The sequence below is a fragment of the Aricia agestis genome, chromosome 16, assembly GCF_905147365.1.
Source record: "Aricia agestis chromosome 16, ilAriAges1.1, whole genome shotgun sequence".
Lineage (NCBI taxonomy): Eukaryota > Metazoa > Arthropoda > Insecta > Lepidoptera > Lycaenidae > Aricia > Aricia agestis.
Genome location: NC_056421.1, coordinates 3,342,529 through 3,366,095, shown reverse-complemented (window position 1 = coordinate 3,366,095; position 23,567 = coordinate 3,342,529). Strand labels below are relative to the sequence as shown.

The 23,567-nt window shown below is 36.6% G+C and overlaps 1 protein-coding gene across 6 annotated transcripts in view; it reads left to right on the top strand.

Moving 5' to 3' along the window:
* The window catches only part of LOC121735071 (uncharacterized protein CG43867), a 377,036-nt gene that overhangs the window by 317,374 nt on the left and 36,095 nt on the right, over nt 1-23,567 (top strand). The window contains exon 1 of one of the 6 annotated variants that reach the window (XM_042125750.1): nt 16,626-16,769. The exons of the other annotated variants lie outside the window; for them this stretch is intronic. The gene's annotated coding sequence lies outside the window, so the exon portion shown is untranslated. Of the gene's footprint in view, nt 1-16,625; nt 16,770-23,567 lie in introns of those variants that run through there. 6 annotated transcript variants of the gene reach the window in all.

Below are 23,567 nucleotides of genomic sequence, written 5' to 3'. Positions count from 1 at the left end.
TTGCGAATCTGTCAAATCCATATACATTTAGAAATGCATCTACGCGTCACGTTGCGGTCTGAATCAACCCCTCAACCAAATTATGTTGGTCCGTCAACTGTATATGAATGAATTTCTTCGTTAGTACGTATTATAAAAAATATGGTCTTTAAGTCGGTGGTATAAAGGTGATGTATACAGAAGTGTAATAGCTATAGGTTTAGAACAGACTACTGTTCCTGTAAAGAATATTTCCACTAGTAAGATTCTATACATTTAGAGAGCGTCAAATCCCCTATAATTCTTCTCACTGTGCCCATGTTGGGCCGGATTAACCGACTAGTATAAAGAATCGGTACAATAATTTCGAAGTGTATTAATTTTATTGGCAAACAATAGTAATCTCTTTAGTTGATAATAGATGACGTCCGAAACTCCGTTGCCCCAAAATTCGTTTATCGCTAGGGATTACATTTTATTTTATTTATTTATTATTAAAATCGATAACCTATGATCCTTCACCGTGTGGTCTACTTCTTATCTGTGCCAAATAACATAAACATTGTTCCAGTAGTTGGCGAGATAAGTCTTTTCAAATAATTTCCCCCGTTTTTTTCCACATTCTCCTATTAGTCTTAGCGTGATAAAATATAGCCTATAGCTTTCCTCAATAAATGGGCTATCTAACACTGAAATAATTTTTCAAATCGGACCAATAGTTCCTGAGATTCCATCCAAAATCCGTTGCGTAGTTTTAAAGATTAATGGGAACAAAGGGACATGAGGGAAAAAACAACTTTGTTTTATAATATGTATAGAAGAATTAGTAATTTAGTATGGATTCGTATCGATAAACGATAAAGTAATGCTAAGTACTCACATATGGTTTTTTTGCGGTCCACATGGTAATTTTTACTTGATTTGGAGTAAAACTGTCGAGTAATGCTGAATATGAGGGCGAAAGCCCAAGCCGTGGTTTTTACCGTACGTGATTGCTCGATCAAGTATGTAAGTAGGTACTTAGCATAACTCGTTTGAGTCGAATTTGGTTGCTCATGATTACCGTTAGCGAGGTCGAAAGTTCTAAACACACTTATCTGAGCTAACCTGATCCTACGTGGTTTAAGCTAACCCAAGTTTGGAACATTAGACTCTAGGCGCTCCAACTTACATCCAACTCCATCCAACTTACATCCAACTCGGAGTATCTTTATTGTTGCACCAACTTTTGTGCAGATATCTAAATTGGACTATTCCGAATTCGAATAGACCTTCGATTCGATATAAAGTTAGAACAGTCATGCGTTTAAATGGAGGAATATTAATAATATCTCTAGTAGAGAGAAAGAGAGAAAGAAAGAGACCCAGAAAATGGTAAAAGGAATTTAGAATAGCTAACTATGTAATTCTGTACGTATTCATTATTTTTACATTACTTGTAAATTGTAATAATTTTTTATGAAATCCATCACGAATTCGACGATAAGTTGAAAGTAAATTATTTCATGAAAAACAGTTCTTAGCAAAAATAGATAATTCTACTTCATTTACCTTTCCTTGATTATTTCGTTGATCCCTAATTTAAGGCTAGCAAATCCTGAGAGAGCTATATTTGAGTAATGATGTAATTCTGAGGTTAAGGCAAAATTACTCGCTGAAAGAAAGATAATTAACTTCAATACCTTGATTCTACTACATTACTATAATCGTTCCTTATTCGATCCAGTTCATTTTCTTATTTTTTTATTTTCTCAAACCGTTTTCAATTTTTTTTTTCTTAATCCATCACGAAAACAAAAGCAGTATGTGACGTAGTCAGCGCTTAGTCAGTCAGGACCCCCGCTACCATATTATGTTCAATGTGTGCAATGCACACGGGCGCCATCCTCTAGGGGCGCCAAATCGCCATCTTTAGCCAAAACCAAGGAAGGACCCAAAAAAATTGCCTAAAGCTAAAAGGGGCGCCAAAATCCGCCGCGCCAGTAGCCCTTACGGGAACCCTGCGCTTAGTTTTGTGTTGCAGAGAAAGAAAAGTACTTAATTTATGCATTAAATTATGAATTAGGATGTTACAATTAATCATGCAGTACAATATACCCAACTTTTCTATACATATCGCCAATAGCGGATAGCCATGGTATTATAATGCACATATTATGCAAAAACCCCCAACCTTTTCCAACAAGGTTCAAGTCACGGTGATGGGTATAAAATACCCCCATCAAATACGTATCACGGCCAGCTGTGGTGCCCTTTGGGGTATTTTATAACCCCTTTGCTATTTTTTCTACGAGAATACCGGTCTTTGATATTTTACTGTTCTAAAAAAAACGTAAAAAGATGCTATTGAAACTAATTAAAAAGGTAGCTTGCATTCAATTTTGCACAAGTTAGACAAGACCTAGATATCAAAAGGAATGGCATAGTAGAGTTCTTTGTTCTTGAATTGACTCTTGACAAGTCTTGACCCCAAATAAATGGAAATAGAAGCGAAAGAAAAGAATTTCCGCAAAAAAAATGTTGAAAAAGCCTTCACATTGTTATGTAGGTGTTTTCCTTTACAATGTTACGTATTTTTTAACAAAATTCTTAGCAAGATAGAAAAAATATAGAAACTATTTTACTTGCATTTTACCGCAGAATTTAAAATGGCGAAGGAAATAGAGGAGTGCAGGAATTTTCTCGAAGTAATGAGGTGGTGTAAAATGGTATGGTCCATATAATGTGCTGCTGCGTTCAAAAGTGTCAACACTATAGGGTTTCTCTATGTTTTAAAATGCGAAAAGGTATTTTAAATAGTTTTTACTTAAGTACATTTTCTGTACGTTAAGTAAAATTGTTCTTTGTGCCCCTATTCAACTAATATTTCTACTAAAATTAAGAATTCGAAAGTGTGTATGCCTGTCTGTCTGTCTGTTACATCTTCACGCCCAAACCGTTGAACCGGTTTTGCTGAAAGGCATACTAAATTATCTCAATAGGGATACTGTTATGTAGTTTATATCCTCTTTGAGGGATACTTTGGGTCTCGGGAAAGGACTGAATTTGGGTACTTTTTAGGAAGGAATTAGGATACTTTTTATTCCAAAAAAAATACGGTTTCCGCGTGATTAACAAATGGCGCACCGCGCAACGGAAGAGCGGACGTCCCGCGTCATCTGGTTTTTATTAATCCTACGATTAATAAAAACCAGATTACGTCGGGCCAAAATTCGTTTATTGCGTAGGAACCGTACATTATTTTTTCGGTATAAAATGTATCTTTTCTCCTTTCACGGACCTTGCAGCATCTCCGTACCAAATATTAACGTAAAGAGTAAAGACGTAACAAACAGACAGATATACACACTTTCGCATTTATAATATTAGTGTGGACTTAACTGTGCCTAAGTCCCGAAGATCATAAGGTTTAACGGGTGGACTAGCTCCACACGAGCACGAGTCCACCCTGTCCACCCGTGACCACGGCCGCTGTACAGCAGCCGAAACGTCGGGATTAATAAAAGTGCTCCGCGACAAAATCCGTAAGTGTATAAACATTATAATATCATGAGTGATACTCGCGTATAAGAAATCATTATCCTTAAGATCATGTCAAGGACCTCATACAAGTAACGATCCGCAGGAAATCACGTCCGAAATTGTCACAGGAAGCTTGTCACGTCGTCATCTATATTCGTCCGCCGTCTGTCCGTCCGTCACATAGCAATTATACGATTACCGCATTGACATTAAGACGCTCTCCCTACGGAGATGCCGTAATTTACCATTTTTAGAGCCTTATTAACTCATAATTTGAAAGCTTCAAAATTATAACAAAAATACAGCAATAATCTTCAGTAAGTATATGAACGTTCCTTTCATAGTTATAAATTTTCTATTTTTGTTTTTTATACTCATGATATCAGCTTCCAGATTAATACCAATTTATTTAAATTCAAGCATACATTCAGTATCTCTTTAGTTACAAATTACGGTTATTTGAAACACACGCCAATAGATCGACAATTTCATTAACTGCGTACTGGACGTTTAAAATTTTTTTAGGTAATTTTGAACTAAGATAAGTAAAAACATAGGATTTTGGCGCGATCTTGGCAACGCGGCAAATGTATGGTCAAGGTCGTTTGCTCAGGGGATGGCCTTAAAGAGAATACTTAGGAGGTTTTCTAAGAAAATCTGCATTTCATTTGGCACAAATGAAATGCAGATTTTATTTACGACAGTGAAATAAAACACTTGGCATAAATGACTAAAATGTATGTGTGGCGTTAAATTCGTACCAAACGAAGCAAATAGTTAAGTTAGTAGCGAAGAAAATTATTATTTTAATAGTCTTACTATTAACAATGCCTTATAAGTTTGCTAACAACATATTGTAGGTCCTTGGACAAATAGTCGAATCGTACGTTTTATATTATACAGTGTGTAACAAAAATAAGTGATAATACTTTAGGGTGTGTACGTGTTCCTTGTAGAGAGATCACTGTGAAAGTAGCAGCTCTGAAAGACGATTTTTTTTTCACTTTTGTATGGGCAAGGACCCGAACGTCACGAGTTCCCCCATACAAAAGTGAAAAAAATTTTTGGTCTTTCAGCGCTCCTACTTTCACAGTGAACTCTCTACAAGGAACACGTACACAACCTAAAGTATCATCACTTATTTTTGTTACATCCTGTATATTGTGTTTGTGAAACACATTACAGGGTAAAACCCATATTTTCCTGGTGCTGTTGTAGAAATAAAAACATTTTCTACCACACCACCTGTAATCTACGTGTCCTACCGTAAAAACCATGCAAGCATACATTAATTGTATAAAGGTCAGGTCATAACCAGATGGAACGCGACGGAGCTTTTGCTATTAGTTGTAAGTTAAAAGTTCAATTTTGATTTATTTTAGATATTACCATTTCAGCTTGAGTAAAAAATAAATTCGTCTTAATAATTAATTGTAAGAGAATCTAGTCACAAACTCACGTCTAGTGCAGTTCGTTTGATATTTCTGAACTATTAATTGGCCTAAGGTAAAAGTAAACCACTGAGATGTTTTAATGGGTAAAAAAATATTTCACTCATTCTCGTCTACCATAAAAATCTCACCTTCTTATAAAGATTTTCCATACTCGAAAAGTACTGCCAGGTTTTTGATATGACTAGCTTATTTCAGTTCACCAAGTTAATAAGTTCAATTTTTTAAATTAAAAATCGCTGCGTCGCGTTTTACCTAATTCGAAGTTTTTTACCCTAAGGGTCAATTCAGATCGCAACGCAACGCGTAGATGCATTTCTAAATTTGTATAGAATTGACAGATTTATATTGCGTGAGACCATAAAATTAACATACCTAGCGGAATAGAGCAACAATCTCGAGCTGTCAAACGAAACCAAAATTGGTTGTCATCTGTGTGTAAAAATATGTGTACGTATACACTTACACAAGCATGATTGAACATGAATTCTATGAGATTAAATTGTCAACGCGCGGCACGTGCCGACTGGACGTCAAAAAAAGAGTGCTGCTGTCATGTATCACACGTCTCTTTTTACCACGCAGTGTTACTGATAGTGACATCTCTCTTGCTCAGACCTTTGTTTCTCTATTCCGCTAGATATTAACTTTATGCGTGAGACACCTTGCAAATCTGTCAAAACGAGTCGCGTTGCGGTCTGAATTGACCCTAAAACGAATGTTTACATGTAGTATGTAACATTGGCGCCTTGGCAGGACGCCAGAGTCCAGACCGGAGCCTGGCAGATCAATTTTAACAAGCAATTCGACATAACGATATTGCATTAGTCACAAGTCACAACTCCTGTTATAGTTTGTTAAACATATATTATTCATAACTAGCTATTTGACCGAGCTTTGCTCGGTACCGTATTCGATAAAACACGAATAAAATGACATATTCTAAAAATGATTACTAGCTAGATCGATTTATCGCCCCCGAAACTCCTAGATACTAAATTTCATGAAAATCGTTGGAGCCGATTCCGAGATTCCAATTATATACCTATATACAAGAATTGCTCGTTTAAAGATATAAGATTCATCAAGAACATCATCGCCATAGAATAAGAGCAAAACAATACGTATTCATTTCGAGAAGTACATAGAAATATTATATGGCGCTTGTTGCATGTTTAAAACGAAGAAAAACCTTGTTTTACTTGGTCACATAATACATTAAAAGTTATTCCAACAATCTTTAAAGTATTTTTGCCTGTTTTTACTTTTTTAATATTATACCGCGTGAAATTTTAATGGTTGTTTTCCCGCAATAAAATGATTCTATCTTAGTAGTACAATAGATTTGTAAAGTTTTTTTTTAAATCTAATCATAAATAAAATTCGGCCGGGTCATAGCCGCTCGCGCCTATCGGCATAAAGTTGCCATAGTACGTCATACAAAATATTTTTTTATTTTCAAAAAATAACTTGCATGATTCGATAGTACCACTATACAGCCTGTCAAGAAAGTGAAGAAATTAAAAAGTGGCAACATCGTAGTGTTATCCCTTTCAAATCAATCTAAGAAAAAGGGATGACAATACGATGTTGCCACTTTCTAATTTCTTCACTTTCTTGACAGATTGTAGGTAAATCGTTCTGCTGCGGGAAAACAACCACTAAAATGTCACGTTGTATAAAAATAGGACGAAGAAGCGCATAAGAGTTTAGACAAGGAACTCTACATATCAAGCGAAATAACAAGCTTATACTCCCGAGAACCCCAAAATGTTCGTATCAATTTTTATACGTTTCCAACTTTGCCATTCCGATGTTCTTTTTGTGGTGAAACATTTTACTGTGGGTTCAAACTTGAGTGAGTGCTCTTAAAATGCTTTAACGTCCCAGACGAATTGAGGTTCAAAAAATAAAATTTTATCTGTAAAGAAGGTGGGTATTTTGCTCATTTTTGTCACATCTTTATAATATTAAAGTATTATCGCTTAGTTTTGTTACACCTTGTTTAGTTAAGTGGTGTGGTTTAAAATATTTTTATACTAGCTGACCCGACAGACGTTGTCCTGTCTTAACGATTTAACCATGATTAAAATTAGTATAGCTCCATGCCAAATTTCATCAAAATAGATTAAATGGTTAAGGCGAAAATCATAGTTTATTGTGCGGGAACCGTACATTTTCCGGGACAAAAAGTATCCCTTGGCCTTTCCCGAGACTAAGTATATGTTTAAAAGTTGCCAGGATTAAAAACTTAGTAAATTGTGCTATTATGATGACAATCATGATGATTATCCCATTTCATCACACATGTATCCCACGGATATGTTTAAGAAGCGTTTTACAGACGGAATAAATCTCTGAGTTAGGTCGTTATTCGGCATTAGCATTTGCGTCGCAGGAAATAGCTGTCAGACTTAAAAGGCGTAACTCCTAATGACTATTTATCACTGTTGCACCCGCACTCACAGAAGCTTCATGATAACTTAAATTTAATTTGATGAAGATTTTGACTTAGGCATGGATCCTAAGATTTTCTGTAGAACTGTTTAGTATTTTAAAGTTAAGTAATGGTTAAATTAATGGCGCAATAAACTAATTTGTTGCGAACGTTATCTAGTTTTATAATATAACTTGAAACATTAACTTCGTTTATAGCATAATAATCAAACCTGTAAGTACTCCTCATTTCAAGTTTAATAGTACGGGAGCCCTGGAACAATGTTTTACGCAAATAAAAATGTTGTTCGTCTTATAAAAATGGTAAGGTACTCACAAAAAATTAGCTTGATAGTAATCAAAAAAAAATTGTTCTAGGGCTCCCGTACTATAAACGTAGAACTAGAATTGGACTTGAATGCTATAAAGTAGCAATTTAAAAGATAATAATTGTTCGCGAGAAAGCTTAAAAGCTCAAAAGTGAAGCTCCGCTGAGTTTAATTCCCTTTTCTGGCAATCAAGAGCTTTTGACGCGAGCTTCCAGCTTTTGACTGATCAAGTGCAGTTTTGGCTGAAGTGTAAGTTTGTTTTGGTGAAAATAGAAAGAAAAACTTTTATGCATTTCATAGAGATGCAAAATATTTTTTAACTAGATGTCACTTGCTTTGTTGCGACTTACCCTAAATTATCTTGTGGGATATATTATATTGTGTGGAGGCCGCAAAGGAAGATCTTCCGACCGAGTGACGTGTTACGCTCGGTCAGGCCCAGCCGAGTAATAAATTTCAGCTGTCGTATATATACCGACGCTCTTAAAAAACTTCGATAGCGCGATGCAGGAACGTAAGGCGAATTGTGGGTACCGCCACAATCTTATCACGCGGAAACCGCACATTTTACACTCCGGCTTGAGCTACCGACGCGCTCACCACTGAGCCACAGAGGTCGTAATAGGGGAGGGTAGGGAAGGGAAGGGAAGGGAAAGGAATAGGGGAGGATAGGGAAGGTAATAGGGTAGGGGATTGGACCCCCGGTAAACTCACTCACTCGGCGAAACACGGCGCAAGCGCTGTTTCACGCCGGTTTTCTGTGAGAACGTGGTATTTCTCCGGTCGAGTCGGCCCATTCGTGCCGAAGCATGGCTCTCCCACGTGTAAACTACCTCTCCTCCTCCTCTAGTCGTGTTCCTCATGTCTAAGGGTCAAGACCTCCTCTATGACCTTCCTTCTTATGGTGTTACGTCAGATATTTCTATCTTCGGAAACTCGAAGAGCGTCGTAGACGGTGCGACTCAAGTGTGGTGCGGGTCGGACGAACTCAGGGGACTCCGGCCTCGCGGTCTTTTTCCCATCATGGTCATACTCTTCGTGGGCATACTACACGTGCATATATAATTAGGTTTGGGCTGTTTATTATCTGTGGTTTGGGCATTTACCTCCTCTATACACACGTATAAGAGGAACAATTAACGTATATCGTAATTGGATCTGTCGCACAATGGTAGTCACCCGCCACGCTCTGATTGTCACCCTGATGACACTACCGATTGTTCTCCGAGATGCAAGACACTCACAGTACCTAATGAATAGCTTCATCACCTCTCTACTCATCTAAGACCATAAAGTTAATATACCTAGCGGAATAGAGAAACAAAGGCCTGAGCAAGAGATATGTCACTATCAGTAACACTGCGTGGTAAAAAGAGACGTGTGATACATGTCAGCAGTACTCTTTTTTTGACGTCCAGTCGGCACGTGCCGCAGTCCGCACGTTGACAATTTAATTTCATAGAATTCATGTTTTATCATGCTTGTGTAAGTGTATACGTACTCGTACACATATTTTTCACACAGATGAAGCCAATCTCGGTTTCGTTTGACAGCTCGAGATTGTTGCTCTATTCCGCTAGGTATATTAACTTTATGTCTAAGACCCAGCAAAGTCTTTCGACTATAATATCATTATGAATTTGTCTTGTATTATGATCAAGACCTCGTGGTCAAGACTGCGGCCTGTCTACTGCCTTGGAACTATCGACACGTCATAAACATCAATAAATTACATTTGCAACACGCTCACTGATGTGATGCATATAAAAGTCTAAAAGAATGATTTTAATTGCAGTCATGGAAGATGTCTGGATATTATTGGAGTATTTTTAGAACATTTTGAGTAAAAAGTTGTTATTCGATTAGGCGCGAAAATACCGCGCCCTTTTTCGGTTGACAAGTGACAGCGAATATTTTTAATGTTTTCGAGCAAAGTGGCTCGGAAGCTGTCATGACGTTTTCCCAAAACAAAATGACCTTTTTTTTGCCGCTCGGGCCTACATAATGTTTAAGTTGGAACTTCTTAAAAATCGAGGGAATGTTTTATGGAAAAGTGGCATTTTTCTTGGGATTGCTTAAAAATTAAAATCTTAAACCTCGGACGCGTGAATAAGGAATTCGGAGGGAGCACAAACCGCCGGCGCTGAATAAGGGAGGAAGTAATCACTCTCTTTCTGCCGCTCATCATAAAATGTTTGTCTGTATTGTTGAACTTATTATATATTTTTAACATAATAATTATTACCAAGTTAAAATTTACTTTATAGAGACATAGAGAATATAGCATAAGTTAATGTTGTGTAAGATGGCGTCTAGCCGGCGCCATGGTGGGCGGAGGTGTACTGTATGTCACTGGTATTTATAGAATATACACTTTCTATACAATACAAGGATAAAAGGATAGAGGAGCCTTCTGAAATGATACTTTGTTAGGACAAAGAGTTTAAGGGGCGTACTCATAGACAGTGATTACTTAAGTATACTGAGGTGTTGTAGGATAGCCCTGATAAGCACTATAGGAATTGACTGAAGAAATGCTTTGGATGAAAACACTATGTGAAAGAGGTGACATCGCTAGTGTAGTAATAGGCCCAAAGGGTCTTAAAAGATGAAAAACTAAAAACATTGTGATAGATAATAATTAGAGCAGTACTACGAGTAATACTAATCTTTAATATAAAAATGAGTCGCTGAATGTGTTGCTAAGCGCAAAACTCGAGAACGGTTGGACCGATTTCGCTAATTCTTTTTTTAAAATATTCCTTGAAGTTCGAGGATGGTTCTTACGGTGAGAAAAATTCTAAAAAAAAAATTAAATTTCCTGAAAATGTCTAAAAACAACACTTTTCTATACTCCCATACAAAAGTTAAAGAATCGACTGTTAGGCGATACGAAGTTCGCCGGGTCAGCTAGTAATATATAATAATAGAATAAGATAATGTTGTACAGTGTCTTCAATCTTTTTTTACTGTTTCTTTTTTACTTCCAGGAAATCAAGTAGTTGTTTTCCGGTCTTTTTAATGAAAATTACACATATAACTTACCACTTAGCTGGCTTTTACTTACTGCACTTATTATGCTCCTCGGAGTTAGGACCAAGACATTATTCTAGACGAGGGGTCACCAATTAGTTTCACTCGGGGTCCATTTTAAGAAATGAAACGACCTTCATGGTCCACACATTTTAAATTTAAATAAAAAAATATTTATTAAACGTTAAATTACGGAAATTACAAAGGTACATATCAATGAAAAAAGTGATATTATTATCTCTTTGATGTTTGAAGTGAAATTGGTGGAAGCTATTAATATTAAATTCTGGAGATGTTCATCAGTAAGTCGAGACCGAAATTAATTTTTAATAAAGTTCATCATCGAAAATTATTCTTGGTCCGCACACAATGGGTCGGCGGTCCGGATGCGGACCGCGGTCCGCCATTTGGTGACCCCTGTTCTAGAGTCTAGACTAACGAAATGTTACTTCACTAAGCTCATCTCTTAAAAAGTTACTTTTAGATTTAAATATTAATGTTTCCGCTCTTAAGCGTCCGTGAAGAATGTAAAAGTAAAATAAACCGCGATAAAGTCAGTAAAAGTAGTTTTATTACAATGTCTCGGGTATGTTTAAAATTGGACGTGGCGCGTCCTAAAAGGGATTCTAAAGATGAACATACACATGATGGAATCTTAGTTTTGTTTAGTAAAAGACAATCCTGGGGAAACCGTGCATTTTCGTGTAAAAAAACCCGTTTTCCGCGTCGCGTCGTTGTGTCTTACTTTTTTTTATGAAATAAGGGAGCAAACGAGCATACGGGCCACCTGATGGAAAACAACTTCCGTCGCCCATGGACACTCGCAGCATCAGTAGAGCTGCAGGTGCGTTGCCGGGCTTTTAAGAGGAAATAGGGTAATAGGGGAGGGTAGGGAAGGGAATAGGGTAGGGGAATGGGCCTCCGGTAAACTCACTCACTCGGCGAAACACAGCGCAAGCGCTGTTTCACGCCGGTTTTCTGTGAGACCGTGGTATTTCTCCGGTCGAGCCGGCCCATTCGTGCCGAAGCATAGCTCTGCAACTTCCAAAAAAGAGGTTATAATTATTAAATATGTTCGTCTTTATCTGTAATTTATCTTCTGTTAACCGATTTTAACAAAAATTGGTGTAGATAATATGTATACTTTGAGTGCCAGGACAAAGGATTTTATTTATACTGAAATATACGGTTTCCGTGCGATAAAAGAATTTCGGTGCAATCAAGCTGTGGGTATTATCAAGTAATACTTATCTAATAGATACACTAAAACATCTAAGTTTCGTGAACACATGTTTGTTCTACAAAATGCTCATAAAACAGCAACTTTAATAAGAAGTTTCATCACGTAAATGGTCAAATATTTGCATATGACCTACCCTCGTCATGCCACGTGGGGACAAATTATGGACTCTATCTCCAGAATATTAAAATTCGAATTCCCTTACAACATTTTGTTGTCCCTATATAAGTCAGTGAGCCATGGGCAAGGGTCCCTAACCCTTGGTCAAAGGAGAATCGATAATTTACCCCAAATATTAATGTACGAAACCTTTCAACCGGGTCGCATTGTTAACCGCGATTTTGTTGCTGTCATTAGATTTAGAACAAAAGAAACGATGATAAATGACGAGGAATTAAAAAAACAAGAAATAATATGTCGTTTTCAAAATAATACGCTGGAAAAAAATTATAACTAGGAAATCTAAATTTTGAATTAAAAAAATATATTTTTTGTCTTTGTAAATGGTTTTGTAGAATTTTTCAAATAAAGACCGTGCTACGCCAAAAGCTTTTTTCATGTTAATTTTAAAAGTAAAAAAAACAAGCATTAAAAACTAATCAAAATCATTCCATATTCAAATTGCAAAACCGGTTTTCGTAGATTTCCGTATTCAAAATATTATGTTAGACAATAAAATATGTTGCATTTCATAGAACATCCCGAGCCATGAGAGGGTTGTAAAATATGAATATTCAATGTTGCCTTATGCATAATTAAATATTATTACAATTTCTATGTCTGGTTATAACTGTTAATTTACTGTAATTATAATTGTAATGTCGCGAATAATCGCTACGTAGCCATTAATTTACATGGTTAATTTACTGCTAATTTTGATTAGTTTCTAATGTAACGACCATGACAATATTATAATTTCAATTTTATATTTACCTGTTAACAGAGTAGGACTGATAATAGAGCAGTACCTGGATGACCGAGCTTTGCTCGATATAGCAAACACTCATTGACTTCGTGTTACTTAATAACGCCATCTGCTGGTCGTTAAAACAATTAGTTGCTTACAAAATTGTATTATTATTCGCCAATAGATGTCAGGAAGAGTCATATTTTTCTGTTTATCGGTTATCGATAAAACAAAAAGTTCATAAATATTAACCCTGTCACCCCTAATAAAGTTTAAATACAATAGACTAGAATAAAATTAAAAATCCTCGACGAAAAGCCGCATTGCATATGAAAAGCGACAGCAGACGCACAAATCACAAAATAAGACATAAAACAAACTACTTTTATTACTTGGCGGGCGACGAGAATGGAACATGATGCACGATTCCGCTAAGAATGAGGGATCACTAGAAATCGCCAGTTGGTCAATGTGAACGCAGCTTTAGCATATTTTTTTAATTTTGAAATATATTGTGCCAATTGTTTTATAGGGTTCCGTAGCCAAATGGCAAAAAACGGAACCCTTATAGATTCGTCATGTCTGTCTGTCCGTCCGTATCACAGCCACTTTTCTCCGAAACTATAAGTGCTATACTATTGAAACTTGGTAAGTAGATGTAGTCTGTGAACTGCATTAAGATCTTGATGCGAAAATGGAAAAAATATTAGAAATAGGGGTCCCCATAAGCACAAGTTACAACTGAAACAAAAAAAAATATTCATCTAACCTATGCGTGTGGGGTATCTATGAATATGTCTTCAAAAATCATATTGAGGTTTCTAACATCTTTTTTTTCTAACCTAAATAGTTTGCGAGAGAGACTCTTCCAAAGTGGTAAAATGTGTCCTCTAACTTCTAAAGTGGGGCATGATAGTAATCTACATCAAACATTTCTTTTAAACTTAAAGAAATATTTGATGTAGATTACTATAAAACTACCAACGAAAATTGGTTTGAGCGAGATCTAGCAAGTAGATTTTTTTATACGTCATAAATGGTAAACCTTTAACTTTCATGAAATCAACGAAAATATAAAAATAAATCAATAATATTTTAAATTCATAAAATTAAACCTTATTGCTGCTACGGAACCCTTCATGGGCGAGTCCAACTCGCACTTGGCCGGTTTTTTTAATATTAACATAAATAATTTCCTCCTTAGGGTCTTGTCACTAAAAACTTAACACGGATATAACCGTTTCGTCTGTTCATTCTGTAAACTTTTAATTTCCAACCATTCTTACGACGTCAAAACGGATTTGTTTCAATTTTAGTTTATTTTATAAACAAAGATACTTTGGATCTTGCGATAGGATGACAAAATGTACAGTAACGGTGCAATAAACGAATTGCTAGTTACAACTACAACTTAAATATTATTTTGCTTAAAACTTCAATATTCTTTGCTTACAACTTCAATATTCTTTGCTTAAAACTTCAATATTCTTTTTTAACAACTTCAATATACTTTGCTTAAAACTTCAATATTCTTTGCTTACAACTTCAATATATTTTTGCTTAAAATACATGCATAGTTTATATAAGTTGGTAATGATGATGAAAGAATTCCCATTTCAATGAAATTTATCGAACCGTTCAATTCCGAGCACCTGGATCTGAAATACCAATACCATTCCTTGGAGATGGTATTGTGGATTCTCCATTGGGACTCCGTCTATAATAGGCATACCATCGAAATACTATGCTACAGAGACGTAACTGTCTCAAGAAAGTGATTTCACTAAAAGCACCACAGTAGCACATTTGACCTTGAATTTTTTTTTGCATAAAGGGGATTGACGGGACTTTTGAGGGATCTTTATATTAATTTATAATTATGTATTTAAGGTTTCTAACAATTTTTAGATGTATGTACGTACCTACAGGTCGTTGTCAACTATCTTGGGAAACGGCGTTGGCGATATCAAACGCATTAAAAATGCACTGAAGAAGCGCAAGTGTTTTGTTGCCATTATAGTACATATATAATATTATTTATGTGTGGGTCAAAGGAACTACTGTAAACGTGTGACTACTGCAACTGTAAAGTGCCGCAGTCAGAGATGAATATTAATTACAGCTATAAATGAATGAAGATTTCGACAGTTATTAATGTATAGCGCTTATGTCAAAATCTTCATTTAATTAGTAGTTAAGTAATTAAAATTTTACTCTTAGTGCGGCAGTGAGAGTTACGTTTCCATTGTATTGTATTTCGACGAGGCATACTTTGGCATCCGGTGAAAATATCCGGATTCTCCTACAAAGTTTTCGAATCCATTAAGATCCGTCCATAGTCCATTTCGGCTTATTTTACCTTTAACAGTGCCCTTATACCGGTGACATAACGATTACTTTGGATATCCCGAGGAAACGAAGCGATCTCATGAAATTCTAATCAGGGTTGAATTTGTACCTTTGTGGATAAGACAGCGGTATTATCAAAAACACTGTGATTAAGTATAGAAGACTATAATTTACTATCAACTTCGTTGCACCTAAAATTGCACGGGAGTCGTATGTTTTATAAAAAAAAAGTAACCGTAGAATCTATTTTGATTCAATTTTGTACGCTAACAAAATTTAATCAAAATAGATTTTACGGTTTAAGCGTTAAGTCATAAATGGTGTCAGACAAATAGACAGACATGCTTTCGAAATTATAACATTAGTATTACGATGTATTGAAGAGTATTTTAAACTTCATATTATGTGATAATAAGGGGTTTTATAAAAATACTGATTCGAGAAACCATTCTCAGTTGTAAATTTATTTTGTACTCAAAAAAATATTTGAGCATTTTACTCCAAATAGAGTTTTAAGTAAAACACACACCAAGGTATGAAAACCTATTTTAAAGCTAAGAATATTCCAATACATAACTGTCATGGATAAAATTGGATAATATTTTACTAGAATATACCTGGGAAAGATTGAACGAAGTTTTGCATTTATAACTTGTTAGGGTCATGGATAATTTACATAATGCCTCTACCCCTTCATAAATCATTAAGCATTATTATCGTGTAATATTAATTTTGACATCCGTTAATTTTAATCAAAGTGCCATAATATTTCACGAAAATGACTTAGCCAGGTTAGATCTAGCATTTGGTGACAGAGTCTCTTTTGTTAAGGCAATAATTGCGAAAAAAAATAAGGAGGATATTACTTATTTTTAAGGCCCGCTCAGCAATGTAAGATATAATTTTATTATTAAGCTGATATTATCAAAAATATAGAAGCATTACATATGCGTGTTATTCTCTATTGTATCTGAATGTTTGTTTGTCAAAATATTAAGTAGGTACAAATTTTAGAGCCTGCAGTGTATGAAGGTAAGGATTTTTGTCCGTAAAATAAGCGCCATACTTCTCAGCTGCTACTTTCGCTGTCCTGAAACGAAAATAATAATTTAGTTTACAAGAAAACTTTTTTACAGAATTCATCGGATATCCGATATTCGATAGTATCCGTTTGGTTTCATTACTAAAATCACGGTTCGTTAGCCATTACAGAGGTCGTATCTTCGAAGCGATAGCCATAAAGATAAAAATAAACAAGTTAGCACCAGAATATTAAAAGCACTATGTAAATATCGATCCATAGAGCGGCACGTCCTGACTCCTACAGGACAGCTCAGTTGGTTAGCTTCCGCGCCGCGGGGAGCGCGCACGTCGCATTCCGTGTTCCAAATTTAAAACGGCCGGATTTGTGAGCGCGCCTTTATGTGCATTTTGTGACAGTTGCATATTTTTTTTCAAAATAAAAATAAAGTGCTAGGACTGTGGATTATACTTCCGTGGATTGCGTTGTGTTGTGAATAATTGTGTGATTTATTTATACTTACTTAATTTAAAAAAAAAAAAATTACATTTATAGTAAATATGTGGTATTTTAGCAATTACGACTGGAAATTCTATATTTTAAATTTTTAGCGCCCATTTTCTCTCAGAAATTGCATTTTCACTGCAAGCCGTGCACGATGCTCGAACTAAAGAGTTACTAAGCTGTGTAAAGCTGCCTAGATTTATTGGTCAATTCTTCTTAGAATTTAGAACTCTTTATTTCTACAATGTAAAAGATAGACATACTTTACAGAATTTTACAATTTTCACAGACATTCTTTGCAGAATTCGAATCTCTAATGCAACGAGAAGATATTTTACAATTACCTAATTAATATTATCTAAGTTACTTAATTAATTATTAATATTTAAAAAATATGACATAATACCTATAAGTTCAGGTAATTAGATATGATCGCAGTATACTGCGTGATACATATTAAATTACAAATTACTATAGTCTTTAGTTATCTGTAGACTGAAACCCAATCCACATGATGGGTCTTCACTCTTCACACCCCCATTATCGTGTTCGGATCGACACCAACTTCAAGTTAATTACAAGTTTCGCATAGAGTAATTGACTTGCAGAGAATTGACGGCAACACACTTAAAGTACTACTGTTCGATATTCATGGACAACTGCAATTGCTAGTGCAGCTCTACCAACCTACTAATAGTGCTTGACAAACTTTTCTTTATGTTACTGTCGTGTCATTTACATTTAAGATAATCGGCCAAGTACGAGTCGGACTCGCGCGCGAAGGTTTCCGTACCAGTATTGAGCAAAATTAGACCAAAAATTGTGTTTTTTGTATGGGAGCCACCCTTACTTTTTTATTTTATTTTAATATAATAATATTAAAATAAAAAAGTACATATATAACTAAGGATTTTTCTTGCCATTGCCATTATTGATATAAAGCAAAAAGGCCAAAAAAATCACGTTTGTTGTATGAGAGCCCCCCTTAAAAAAATATTTTATTTTGTTTTTAGTATTTACTGTTATAACGGCAACAAAAATTTCAGAAGTCTAGCTATAACAGTTCTGGAAATACAGCCTGGAGACGGACAGACAGACGGACAGACAACGAAGTCTCAGTAATAGGGTCCCGTTTTTACCCTTTGGGTACATATCCCTAAAAATACGTGTGGCACTCGGTCTGCCGCAGTAAAGCTGTTGCATAGCATTTTTTATCAACTTATGTAACTTTAATTCGCATACGGCAAGTCGCATGCACACAAACACGACGTCAGACGAATGTTAGGTGTTTTTTGTTACGGAATTTCTTGATTCGGTCGCCGCGCTCAAAGCCTAGCGATAAAAGCTATGCAATAACTTAAGAACAAAGGACGAAAGTATTGCCGAGTAGGTATAATTCTACTATTAACAACTTGGCCGCGCTGTACCAGCAACCACAAAGCAAATTAATGTTCTCTTGTTGGCCTTTAATCTCTATCTGTTCAAAAAAAAAATGAATGCACAGCAAGAATGTAATTATGTTACAGAGACTTCTATGAAATCGAAATCACTATTATGGCAGATTTAAAGCTAATATAGCACCAAATTTATTTGAACCTCATAAATGTCTTCACCGCGTGATATTTATTGATATTAACTTTGCTGGCTTCCGGCGCCTTCCGCTTTTGGAATTCCAAATTACTTGTGCAAAGGTATTTTAGGTAGATATTTTAAAATATTGAAAGGATGAAAAATTATAACATTGTGTGAAATGCTCATGCTGCATTTTGTTTCTTATTTAAAAAAATAAATATATCTAGTTGTAAGAAGACTAGAAACAACATTAAAATCTCGCTAGTATTCCGAGTTCTAAAGTACTCAGTAAGAATGTTGGAATATATTTTTATACTACAACATTTTTGCCCTTATCCTAAAGTCATCTTCATGAAAAAGTGAATAAAAATGCTCATGGAATACTTTAAAAGTATATTCCCGTAATAAATTCATGGAAGATAGCGTGAGCGACAAAGTTTTCGCGTTACAGGCAAAGTTTGATCCAAAACTTGATGGAAAAGACTTAGACATATTTTTAATACGCTTCCGTATTTTAATTTAGAAGGACTCGTTAGGTATTACTTAAGGCTACTAAAAACTGGGACCATAAAATATATAGATTTATGAAGTTTTTAACTTTTTGGTTTAAATAAGAATATAATCAGCTTAGTTTAATTTAAATAATTTAATATTGGTCTTGCATGTAAGTTATATAAATACTAACTATCCATATAAACTTTTAAACTTAAACCATTGCATAAAATAATAGTAAACGTATTAAATTGATTTTGTTATAGACAATGATATTCTTTTGAGTTTTTCATATTATATCATTGGTTAAAGTACATAATAATTAACAAGAATGACTTTTAAAGAAAAACATAAATTATATTGCAAGACTTAATAACATGATACCAAAAGCAAATTGTTTATTATCTATGAGTTGGCGACTCTCAGTCCCTCGTGTGTTCATATTACAAGATAGTGACAAGACAAATATGCCTTTGGGACACATACCCCCGAATATTGCTCGCTAACATGTTTCTATCGTCAAATATTATGGACCATAGGGCAGTTTGTAAGCATACATAATGAATTCTTCTAATAAGTTGAGGAAAAGTCTTTTCGCATTATAGTATGTATGAACATGTCATAAAATCTCTTGGGTTATACCAATTGTACCTGGCTGATGTTGGTATCGTTAAAAAGTTTTAATTTTACAGAAGACAAATTCAAATTAGGTAAATGTGAGATTTTCATATGTTTTTCTTATTGTTAAAATTGAAAGATATTCGATACATTTTAATATTTTATTACAAAAAATGTAAAAAAGCAACACAAGCCGCGAAAAAAAATTGTGATGTTTATGGACCTAATGCAGTATCTGTGAGAGTAGCGCAAATTTGGTTTAAACGTTTTCAATCCGGAAATTATGATATTGTTACGGTACACGGTATACGGACATGTAGTGCCATCTAGCGTCGAACCAGCGAAACTTATCGAGGGAACACCGACAACATAAGTCCTCGTCTCGCCATATAAAAGCCGCAGGTAGACGGCCCGGAATTCAGTTCAGTTTCGACTTCGGAGTGATCAATAGTGAGTGAACCAGTGAAACCTACGACTTGGCTACGACCTAGAACAGTGATAGTGCTTAGTGTTTGGACTTAGTGCTTAGTGTTTGGACCTAGTGATTAGTGTTGTGCTAGTCATAGTGTTAATAAAGTCTTCATGAGAGTCAGCAGGTCTTTCTCTCCAAATCCTCGAACCCTTGCACGTAACAACTGGTGTCGGAAGTGCGATTTGGAGATGCCATTGACTCCGAGAGAAGACTTCAAGGGGAGTGTCAGGACAAGGGCGCAGCGAGCTGCTGCCATTGACTCCGAGAGAGGAGTTGCACTGGCCCCGCCCACCAGGCTCCGCCCACTGACCACGCCCCCCAGGCTCCACCCACTTCGGGTGAAGCCACGCCCACTGGCTCCGCCCACCGGGACCCGCCCACTGACCACGCCCCTCAGGCCCCGCCCACTTTGGACATGGCTCCGCCCACCAGGCCACGCCCACTCAGGCCACGCCCACTGGCCCCGCCCACTGGGCCCCACCTGCTGAGGCCCCGTCGACCAGCTCCGTCCATCTTGCCACGCCCGTTGTTTCTACGGCCCCTCAAATGGCTCCTCAATTGGAAAGCATAATTGAGTTAATTCAGGCTTTGCGAGATGCCCAAGACCGCAAACTCGGCGCTTTGCAAGATTCTCAAAGGGCAATGATGGAGGCACAAGACCGCAAGCTCGGCGCTTTGCAGGAGTCTCAAGAGCAACAAAAGGACCTCCAAGAGAAAGCGCTTCTGGCCATAAAGGATGTCAGTGACACGGTGACTAAGCTTCGTAAAGATGTCGACGTAATGGACGAACGGGTTACCGGGTTAGGATTGGATATGGAAAATGTGAAAACCAACATCACCGAACTACAGAAGAAAGTAGTGCGCCTTGAAACTACGGGAGCTGCTGTATCTAGTGGAAACACTATAGTGGTGCAGGGACCAAGAGTAAAAGTACCGCCATACGACTTATCGTCAGCAATTCCAGACGGTTGCTTCTGCTAACGGATGGACTGACGAACAATGCCTGACCGCTCTCACTGTCGCGCTCAGAGGGCAAGCCTTGTCGGTCCTGGAAGCATATACAGGAAATGGGTTCGCTTCTAAGTTAGTCGAAGAAGTGATATCTCGGTTTGGTGTGCCTCTGGAAATCCATTCTGATCGACCGATCGATCGTCTTCCAAGAAGTGTGCAGAATTTTGGGAATGCATAAGACGAGGACCACAGCGTACCATCCACAGTCTGATGGAATGGTTGAGAGATTTAACCGAATAGTGTTTGGACCTAGTGATAAGTGTTGTGCTAGTCATAGTGTTAATAAAGTCTTCAAGAGAGTCAGCAGGTCTTTCTCTCCAAATCCTCGAACCCTTACACGTAACAATATCAAAGATGCACGTCGCTCTGGTCTCACTGTTACGGACAAAACTGATGCCAGTTTTGAAAAAGTGGAGCAAAGTCGGCATATTAGTAGTGACGATGTAGCTGAAGAACTGGGGATTGACCACAAAATGGTTTTGGCGTATTTGAAAAAAATTGGGTACACAAAAAAGCTCGATTTTTGGGTGCCTCATGAGCTTATTGAAAGAAACCTAATGAACCGTGTACTCATTTGTGATTCTTTATTACGACGTAATTAAACCGAACAATTTTTGAAGTAGCTGATAACTGCTGGATGAAAAGTGGATCACGTACGACAAGAACGTGCGAAAAAAATCGTGGTCAAAGGCCGGTCAGGCTTCACAGACTGTGGCGAAACCCGGGTGAACTCGCAACAAGGTGATGCTGTGTGTGTGTGGTGGGATTGGAAGGGCATTATTCATTTTGAGCTGTTACCGCCAGGCAGGACCATCGATTGACTGTACTGCGAACAACTGATGAGATTAAAGCAAGAAGTTGAGAGGAAACGGCCGGAATTAATTAACAGAAGGGGTGTGGTTTTTCACCATGATAACGCTAGACCTCATACATCTTTAGCCACTCAGCAAAAATTACGGGAGTTTGGCTGGGAGGTCTTAATGCATCCGCCGTATAGTTCTGACCTTGCACCTTTAGATTTCCACCTGTTTCGGTCGCTGCAGAATTCCTTGGGCAGTGTCAGGTTGGCATCACAAGAGGACTGCCAAAACCACTAGTCGCAGTTTTTTTTTTATCAGAAGTCCCAAATTTTTTATAGCAATGGGATCATGTCCCTAGACCCTACCAACAAGATAGCAAAAGTTATCAAACAAAATGGCACCTATATTCTGTAGTTAATTGTAAATAAACTTATTAAAAAACCTTTTGAATTTTTATATAAAATGCGAAGAAACTTTTTCCCCAACCTAATAGATCAAAGGCTTACAAATTAGGAAACCTATTTTAAATTTTCCTATGTCAATTTCTATGTGTGCCTAATTATTACTTATTACAGTACCGTCGCTCTGGCTGCGTAAAACAGTTCATATTATAATAATATTTAATTAAACATAATGTAAGAACTATAATCAAGCTTACTCATAATCGTATAAAGCGCATATATATTTGTCATCATCATAACACGATATAGTATATTATGTACCATAAAATAAGAGTACGTGATGAACATACACATTTCCAAATAATACACTTCATTTACGAACGAACGGCGAAGCCTTTGAGGGAGAGCCATTTCGTGAGTGGCTAGTCTATATTCAAAATTACACTACAAGCGCTTGACTAATGAGTAATGACAGTGTTTCTGGGATTTAAAATAGGATATTCTATATTTGTACAAACTTAAAACAAAAAATATTATAAACTGGATGACGTCCGCAACTCTGTTGCACCAAAATTCGTTTATTCGCGCGGGACTCGTACATTTATACGTGGGAGAGCCATGCTTCGGCACGAATGGGCCGGCTCGACCGGATAAATACCACGTTCTCACAGAAAAACGGCGTGAAACAGCGCTTGCGCTGTGTTTCGCCGAGTGAGTGAGTTTACCGGAGGCCCAATCCCCTATCCTATTCCCTTCCCTTCCCTACCCTCCCCTACTACCCTATTCCCTCTTAAAAGGCCGGCAACGCACATGCAGCTCTTCTGATGCTGCGAGTGTCCATGGGCGACGGAAGTTGCTTTCCATCAGGTGACCCGTTTGCTCGTTTGCCCCCCTTATTTCATTTAAAAAAAAAATCTGGGACAAAAGTATACTAGTTATGCCCTTTCCCGTACCAAATTTCAGCAAAATCGGTTTATTGGTTTGGGCGTGAAGAGGTAACAGACAGACAGACAAACAATTTCACACTTATAATATTAGTAAAGTATGGATGTAAATGAGCTGTACAAACAGGAGGTTTTACTGCTTTTTCAAAATGATAATGTTATTGTCTTTTCTTTTTATATTAATACGACTTTTATGATTAATAAAATGTTAATGAAAGACTCTCTTATTACGTAGCTAGACTGAATTACAATGTCACTGCTAAAGTATGTACCTACTTTCAGGAGCATCATAATACCCTTTTTAACCGACTTTCAAAAAGGAGGAGGTTATATGTTCTTCTGTTTATATATTTTCAAAATACTGAAAAAAGTATTTAAACAGTACCTAGCTGAAACTTTACATTAAACTAAAGATTAATAAGGATTGAGAGATAAATCTTAATAACTTAAGTGTACCTATACCTACCATCCAGTATCCTCCTTATA